Here is a 9,980-nt window from a genome sequence, read left to right as displayed (position 1 = left end):
GGTATTGCTATTACCTTACCATGTAGGCCCAACAACATGTGCACGTAATGACTGTAGGAATGGCGAGGATCCCAGCACCAATATGTAGACAACAACATATCTTTTCACAATTTCAAAAAATGCTCGATAGAAATGTACAGGATGGGACTAATGAAATTTAATTTAAATTTAAATGCTCGATAGACAACAACGCAACCTTAGCCCTCAGTTTTTAAGAAGGAATTGTAAATTCATTTAGCTTTTTGTCAAAACACGATTATCAATTCTAATGAAATATGGTGAGAGATAAACAAGAAGGGATATGGAAAGAATACTAAAGGATGAGATGCTTACAGTAGTCCCAGCCACAAGGAAAATCGCGCTCGATAAACTTCCTGCCGCGCCAGAAACCAAAGACAAACATAATTGAAGAATTAGTTTTCAACTTCCAATGGAAAGTGAGAGAATAGTAGTTCGAAAGAGAGAGAGAGATCGTTACCTGAAGATTGGAGAATTTTCCGTGAGCGAAAATGTACAGACGGTTGTACGAGTTCAATCACCTCCCAAAGCGGACAATCCCCTACACGTACGACTGCGCCGCTTGTAAGCTCCAACGAGTTGGTGACCTGAAGACCGATTTGGGCTCCAACGAGTTTGCGAGATTGAGTGAATTACGGCTGAAGAAATTGATGGATGCAAAGAAGAAAGGAATTGGTGGGGCAAGGGGAATTATGGCTGAAGAGAGAAGAAAGGGAGACATAGGGTTTCATGTTAATAAATAGTTGAGGGCGATTTAGTAATTACGACGAAATCAAAATAGGGTTTTAGTAAAATGACATATAATAGTTAAATAAAATATGATAATAACATATATTATTTTTCAAAGATTTTTTAAACCCCTTAAATAAACGATAATATATTTTTTTTAAAAGGTTTTTAACGTTTTTAATAAATGTATTATATTTTTCAAAAAAAAAATTCATAACCTTGGATAAAATAGATATGTTTCAAATGTTAATTAATTACATTTGATAAATGATAATTTCAAAGGTTTTTAATTCTTTTGATTAATATAATTTTTTTCTTTTTGAAGGTTTTCAATAAGCTTTAATAAAAATAGATATTTTCAAAGATTTTTTAAACTCCTTCGATAAAGCATAATATATTTTCCAATAAATATATATCTGTTCTAAAGATTTCTTCGATAAAGAGTATATATTTTTCAAAGATTTTTACTGTCCTTTGATAAACATAATATCTTTTTTGACCTTCGATGAAAGATAATATATTTTTCAAAGAATTTTAATGTCCTTCGATAAATATAATATTTTTTCGAAAGTTTTCAATAATCTTCGATAAAGAATATATAATTTTCAAAGATTTTTTTGTGTTTTTTGATAAACATAATATCTTTTTCATATGTTTTCAATAACGTTTGATAAACATAGATAATTATCAAAGGTTTTTTAATGTCCTTTGATAAATAAAATATCTTTTCCAAAGGTTTTCAATAATCTTCGATAAACCGTAAATATTTTTCAAAGTCTTTTAAATTCCTTTTTATTAATATAACATTTTTCAAATATCTTTTATAACCTTTGATAAAAGATGGTCGAAATAGACCAACTTTTTTGTAGTGTGGCTTAGTGCTTGCATGTATTAGATACATAAATACTTCAATTCTAGAATTGAAGATGATCATGCAGCTGGAATTTCTAAACTTCTCGATTTCTTTCTCAAACCCTCTTCTTTCTTTCACCTAATCAACCTCAATTAAAGTTTCCACCACTCAATTCAAGTTGGAGAATAATAGAGAAGATTCTCTTGGTGGTTCACGGTTGATTTGGAGGTGTTACTTACTAATACTAATACTAATACTTCTTTTACCTTCTCATGTTCATACTACCATCGATGAGGACTTTTTGCTGAAATCAGTGAATGTAGCCCCTCTTCTAAAGAGCGTATTGTTGAAAATAACCACATTACTCAGCCTAATGAATCTATTGAATTGGCTACTACTCTTGAATCTGTTGAAAATAGCCATGTTATTCACAGCATGCAAACAGTACTATTTCTTCTCAACCTTCTAATGAAAACAGTCTTGTTATTGACAGCAGCCCTGTTATTGAAAGCGGCTCTGTTGTTCAAGATCATCTTACCCTTTGGAGATCCATTTGGCCATAAAAAAAGGCCTCCATACTTCAGAGATTATCATATTGTAGCTTTCTATGTTCTACTGATTTGATACCCAATATAGTTTCCTATCCCTTAAGTGACGTTCTCTCGCATGACAAGTTAAGCGATGATTGTAGGCATTTTGTCTTGAATGTATCCTGAGTATGAGCTTCAATTTTATCATCAAGTTGCATCTTTCCCTCATTTAACGTGATACAATGGCTATTGAACTGAAAGCCATGGAGAACAACCATACTTGATTTGTTGTCCCAGCTCCAAAGAACCATCAGTTTAGTTTTCAAGCTTAATAACTCTATATATGGGCTTAAACAAGCTTCGATGCGGTGGTTCGATAAGTTTTCACATGTCCTGATATTGCTCGAGTTTTCTCAGTCAAAGTCAGATTATTCCTTATTTACTCAGATTATTCCTTATTTACTCAAGGTAAGCTTCTATGGAAATATTAGTGCCATGAGACTTTATCTTAATAGTGTTTTCAAGCATAAGGATTTGGGCTTGTTGAGATATTTTTTAGGGCTTGAATTAGCTCAATCTATAGGTATTTTTTTTTTATTTGACTGCAATTATATATATGTTACAATTGCTTGAGGATACCAATGTAAAATTACAAGTTGATCAGGGTGAATAGCTGCCTAACCCTCCTGAATATCATCGTCTGATTGGTTGGTTATTATTTCTAACAATGTCTCAACTTGATATTATTGTTGTTGTTCACAAACTAAGTCAGTTTGTTTCACAACCTCGACAATCTTGTCTTGCTGATGCTCATGAGATACTTCGATTTCTTAAGAGTTTTCCTAGACAAGGGATTTTCTTTTCAACTTCCTCAAATTGCCAAACTCAGGATTTTACCAATGTTGATTGGGGATCTTGTTTGGACATTTGCAAGTCTGCTACAAGTTTATGCACTTTCCTTGCTAATTCACTTTGCTAAGCCAAAAAGCAAACTATTGTATTTAGATCTTCACCAGAAGTCTGGTATCGAGCTTTGGTAGCCACCTCCAATTATCAGATTATTTGGTGGTTACAATTGCTTAAGGACTTGAATGTTTCTTCTCCCACACCTACTTTGATTTTTTGTGATGATCAATCTGCTATATATATTGCTTCTAATCATATTTTTCGTCAAATAACTAAGCATATTGAGCTTGGTTATCACTTTGTTCACGAGAAGATTGTTTGGGGTGATATTAAACTTCTTCCAGTTTGTTTATATCTCTAGCTTATAGATATTTTCACAAGGACTCTATCTCTTCCTATTATCTCTTCTTTACTTCCCAATATGGGTGTTATTGATGTTCACAAGCTAAGCCATCATGAGGGTAGTCTTAGAGATTATAATTAGTTAGTTTGTTAATCTTTCATTGCTAATTAATGAGACGATGGAAGTTTTATTAACTTGTGTGTTGTAATACGAATCAATACAAGACAGATAAAAGAATATATTTCGTTACATGTTCATTATCAACGAGAGGGCTTAGGCCTACAAAGTTGAACTTGGATAACATCAGGAGGAATACCAGACAACACTCGAGCTTGGAAGGTTATAGTTGAAAATTCTGGAGGTGTTCGAATTCGCTTCACATCAAACGTAATGTTAATACAATATTCCACGTGCATGATTAGCTTTCACAATCTTCACGACATCGTAGTTTGTACCCTATAAATGCATTATGGGGTAGTATGATCATTAATCCCATCAATAATGTGTAAAAATAGATAATAAGAAAGAAAGTAAAAACAATTAGCAAAAGTAATGTATACATTTGCGTCGCAGTGCTTAATAGCTTCTTGCGTGAGAAGTTGAAGATCTTGGAGTCTTAATGAGACAAAGTATGTTGAGGGTATGAGGCGAGCTCATTAAGCTTGTTACATTTATTTAAACTCTATTATCAATTGATATTTTGATGTTAGTTTGTTACTAATCAGTTGGTTAGTTTGTTTATTTATCTTTTACCTCGTGTATATTCTATAAAAGGTTACTGTACTAGATCACTCATCATCAATAAAATACTACTTCATTTGTAATCATTTTCATTAACTTTAAGTCCTTTTTTGTTGTCATAGCATAAAAGTCTAATGATGCAAATCCTTGATTTTTTTTTTTCCAAGCATGGATTCTCCATCTAGTAGTCTAATGATGCAAATCCTTGATTTTTTTTTACCACGCATGGATTCTCCATCTAGGGTTCAATCTTCAACAGCAACTGTATCTTCTTCCGTTCCTCTAAAGGTAATCGATTTTGGAAACAAAATCAACACTGTGAAGTTAGATGAAGGAAATTTTCTCTCCTGGAAATTACAAATTACTACTACTTTGCATGGTTTTGGTTTTGAGAAATTTCTTGATCTAGACAGTAGCGTGCCTTCGAAGTTCATCAGCGATGAATGTAATTCGTCTTCATCAAGAATTATCAATCTGGAATATAACTACTGGATTAAGCAAGATAGCTTAATCATTGCTTACCTTCTTGGAGCAATGTCAAAAGGCCTTCTTACTGAAATACTTGACTACAAATCATTAAAAAAAAGCATGGATTGTTCTTAATGTAGGATTTTCTTCCCGTCATATGGCTCGAATGCTTGATTAGAAAGGAAAATTGGATGCGATGAAAAAGGGAAATATGAAACTCGAAGAATATTTCTAGAAAAGTAAGAATTTGGTTGATTCCTTAAAGGCTGCTAGAAGAAAGACATCTCATAAAGATCATATAATGCATATTTTGTTCGGATTAAGACCAGAATATGATTCAACAATATATGTGACTACTGATAAAGATGAATACCCATCTTTACAAAAAAATTTATTCTCAACTTACTCAAGAAAACCAGATTAAAAGACATAACTCTGTGAATCCTTATAGTTCTCTTCCTTCTGTGAATCTAACAACTCAAAGTCAATTAAAGCAATCTACCAATCCTTCTTTTTCAATGGCTAGCAATGATGTAAATAGAAAAGGCAAGAATCAAGGAAGCAAGCAAAACAAGAAGTTCTAGAATAACAACGGAAAACCTCAATGCCAAGTCTGTGGCAAATTTAGGCATACAACCTTGAAATATTATCTTCTACTTAAGAAATGATTTCAAGGCCTGAATACTACTCAACATGGAAAAGGATTCTCTTCTCAATCTCAAGGGCAGAGTATGAATCCATCTTCAATAAATATAGTGTCCATTCAAAATGAGTTTAATAGAGAAAATCAGTGGTTTCGAGACTTAGAGGCCATAAATCGTGTCACAAATGAAATATTCAACTTGACCTACAGATCAAAATACCTGGGAGACAACAAAGTCTTGGTTGGGAAAGGTGTAGGTTTGAATATTTCTCATATAGGATATTCTTTTCTTCAACCATCTACTTATCCAAAATCTATCTTTAACCTTAAAAACTTGCTTCATGTCCCTAAAATCACCAAAAATCTTATATGTGTAAGCCAGTTTACAAAAAATAATTCTGTATTTTTTAATTTTATTCAAATCTTTGTTTTGTGAAGGATCTCAATGGCCAAAGCCTACTGCAAAGGAATCTTGTTGATGGACTTTATTATTTTGCAACGGAAAAAGCAATGTCCCAAGAGTCTTCATCCAAACCAAGTTCATTCTCCGAAGTTCAACCTCAAGTTCTTTATACATCAATTACTCAGTGTAATCCAAAGCCATTGCCTACATTTTCTATTGTTGATATATGGCATAATAGTTTAGGTCATCCAAATTTTAATACTGTTTAGCAAGTTATGTCTTCTTGTAATATTTCATATTCAAATAAAAAGAAGTTCTCTGTTTGTCATGCTTGTGCTCTTGCAAAAAATCATAATCTTCCTCTTTTAAATTCTCAAATCATATATACAGCTCCTTTACAACTTGTTGTAATCAATATTTGGGGACCATCCTATCAAGTCTCTAGAAATGGCTTCAAATATTACTTAAGTTTTGTTGATGCTTTCTCAAGATATACTTGGATTTACTTTCTTAGGACTGAAAGTGAAGCATTTAGTGCTTTTCTATTATATAAACAAATAGTGAAAAAACTGTTAGGTCATTACATACTTCGTCTTCAAACAGATGGTGAGGTGAATTTCGTTTGTTTACTCCTTATCTAAAATCCAGTGGTATTGAACATAGGTTGTCTTGTCCTCATACTTCTCAACAAAACGGTCTTGTCAAAAGAAAACATAGATACATAGTTGAAACGTGTTTAACCTTGTTATCTCATTCTTCTTTACATCTTGAATTTTGAAACGATGCTTTTTCTACTGCGGTTTATTTGATAAATAGGCTCCCTATTTTAGTTCATCAAAAGATATCTCCCTTTGAAAAGATTTTTGGCATCAAACAAAACATTCCTTCTTAAAAGCCTTTGGTTGTTTGTGCTATCCTTCTTTGAGTGCCTATAACAAACACAAAATTAATCCAAGATCTACCCCTTGCATTTTTCTGGGGTATAGTTCCATTCATAAAGGATATAAATGTCTCTCAAAGTCTTGTTGATTTTATATATCAAGATATTTCATAATGGATGAGACAAAATTTTCTTCCATGTCCTTTTTTCAGTCTACACAGCTATCTTCGAATATCCCATCAACCTCAAGTTACCTACCGATTTTATAAGTCACCCAACCAACCTCTAATCAACCTATTATATCACATTTATGTCCTGTCATAGATGACCAGTCACTTCCAATGTTAACAGATACTGTACACTCCAATAACCAGTGTACAAACCAACTACCCATCAGTTCTTCAACTCCTTCTTTATCTTTTTCTCTTTTCGAAATTTTTCCCTTAAACATGTCAGACTCTATTAATATACTAGTTCATGACTCTTCTACAACTTCATCTCTTCTATCATCTTCATCGCCGAACCATTTTGATCCCACAAATAATTATGACTCATTCACTGTTCCATCATTGCCTAATACATCTCTTGTTGTCAATAACCATCCAATGGTTATAAGAGGAAAGAATGATATTTTTAAGCCCAAAGTTCTGATAGTGGAGTATTTTGAGATGGAGTCTCCAAATGTTAAAGAAACCCTCAAATGTTCTCATTGGGTGAAAGCCAGAGGAATACAATGCTCTTTTAGCAAATAAAACACAGGATTTCGAACCACAACCTGCAGATAAAAGGTGATTGGATGCAAATGGATGATCAAGATCAAAAGAAATTCATATGGACCCTAGCTAGATCAAGCAAGGTTGGTAGGCCAAGGTTATAATCAAGTTGCAAATATTGATTACACTAAAATCTTTAGCCATGTTATAAAACCTATGACCATTAGAATTCTATTTACACTTGCTTTATGTCATAGTCGGAAATTGAGACAGATGGATATCAATAATGCATTCCTTCATGGATTATTAGAAGATGAAGTGTATATGACGTAGCCACCAGGGATGGTTGATTCGTCTGCTTCTACAATGGTTTGTAAATTGAAGAAAGCATTATATGGATTAAAGCAAGCTCCTAGATTGACAACGCTTTTACATTCACTAGGGTTTGTCAACCCAAGAGTTGATCTATCTCTTTTGATTTATCATGAAAAGGGCATGGTTTGTTATAATCTAGTCTATGTAGATGATATTATCATCACTAGTAATTCTTTACATATGGTTGATAAACTGATTGTTGATCTAAATAATCAATTTTCTCTTAAAGAGCTTGGCTGTTAAACTACTTATTGGGCATCAAATTTTTTGAAAGGATCGGATCCCGCAGCGGAAGTGTTGTGAATGCCTTGCAACCTGCAAATCAATTTTTACATAAACTAAAATAGTAAACTACAACAGAATAGACGTAGAACAAACATGTAAGTAGCATGTTAAAGGGAAAAGATAGAATCATTCTTACCTTTATAGATTCTCAAGCTCCTAGAACGATCCTCTCGATGATCCAATGAACGACTCCTACAACGATCTTGAACACGAACGTTTCCTCGAACAATCTTGAGCATGACCACAAGAGTAACCTTGTTATTCTCAAAGATTCCAATAGAAGGATAAATGGTATCCAACTATTGGAAGAGGGTGTGGAGGAAAACTTTTTGAGAGAGTAGAAAGGATTTCTTTTGTGAGTTAGAAAAATTGCACAATCAATGCTTGTAATTCTATTGTGTTTCGTGTGTCTTCAAAAGGGCCATAAGGAAGACTTGAAAAGGGTCAACCCCTTCTCCTAGTCTTTTTTCCAATTTTTCCTTATGCACAATTAATTAAATAACATTTATTAAATTAATTAGTACAATAATTAAATAACTATTTATACATTAAATCCAATTTAACATATGTATGTATATATATATATATATATATATTTAATTATCATAAACATCATGTGTATATGTGCAACACCTCTCTATTAATTAATTAATTCTTTGTGAATCTAATTCACTTGAATTAATTATTTGAATCTCATTCAAATGTTTCTTTCCAACTTAATTTAAATTATAGATCACATCCACAATCAATTACATATTAATCATATTAATATACAATTTCTTCAAATTGATTTGAACAATTCAAATCATCCCTCTTTAATATCCTTTAGTGAGCTAACAAGGAAACCTAGTAAACCTATAGATTAGAAGCTCCAATGATATGAGATTAATTGGCTAAACTCATTAACCAAATTAATCGATATTCGTTAATTGTGGGTACACTCCATTAAAGACCCACAACTGCACTCTTCTCATTACAGATATATTTCTGTGTCCATGGATGTAGACCAATAACAACAAGTTAGTCCTTTACGAGTGTTCGTAACTCCAATCGGGTCAAATTACCGTTTTACTCTGGGTTACCTCTAACTTCTTAAGTACCAGTACTTTTCTAATGAACAGCCTATTTATGATCCAACCAATAAACAGAAACCCTTCTCAGGCCAATGAGAAGATATGACTCTTTGTTCAAGTCTTGAAGACACTACTTAAGGGAACACTCATCTACTTACCCTGAAGACGGGAAAGAGTGAATTCCATCATGTATTATTATGTCCCCAGCTCCTCAACCGGTCTTGTCTCCAAATGGTAGGCATATTGAGTTGGCGAACTAGTCACCCTCACCCATACAAATCAAAGGACAATCCCTTGTGAACATAAGTTCAAAATATACTTAGGATTAAGACTAAGTTGCCTAGGTCATCCTATTGAAATAGGAACCTAATTAATTGACAGTGTTACATCTAATGGTTACTATTTCGCAATCCGAAGCATAAGATACCTCCACTCGCGTGTCACCCACACGAATGCGTTGAATCAATGCGTTTGATCAAATACAAAGTGTGTCGTATCCATAATGCCACCAAGTTAAGGTACCCAGTCCTATCCCTATGCTATAAGCTCTTTAGGTTGTATCTTGAACACTAATCCATATATGTCTCCACATATAGTTCAAGACTTATAAGGTAGTCTTAGATGTTATTTTATTAATTTAAGGTTATTAAGACAAAATAGAAAACAGCACAATAACATTTATTGAATTAACATCTATAACTCTTTATTCATGACGGTCAATTACTAACATTTACTATCTACGAATTTTAGGGCATAAAACCCAATTGAAGGAAATCGGACATGAGGATTTCTATGAGCAGCGGAACGATCATTCCAAATTCCATTCATATTTGTACATATACAATTACAATCAAGAAACGAAAGCTTACATGCTATTCACAAAACGAAATTACAGCATGATTTACATAAAATCAAGGGAAAGAATAAACATACCTTTAAAGACTCATCTTCAATCTCTCTTGATCCCGAACGCTCGTTCAAACAGTAAGATAGCAAACAAAAACGCTCAAACACTTCGAC

The sequence above is a fragment of the Benincasa hispida genome, chromosome 8, assembly GCF_009727055.1.
Source record: "Benincasa hispida cultivar B227 chromosome 8, ASM972705v1, whole genome shotgun sequence".
In the NCBI taxonomy this organism is placed as follows: domain Eukaryota; kingdom Viridiplantae; phylum Streptophyta; class Magnoliopsida; order Cucurbitales; family Cucurbitaceae; genus Benincasa; species Benincasa hispida.
This window is presented reverse-complemented; position numbering follows the sequence as displayed.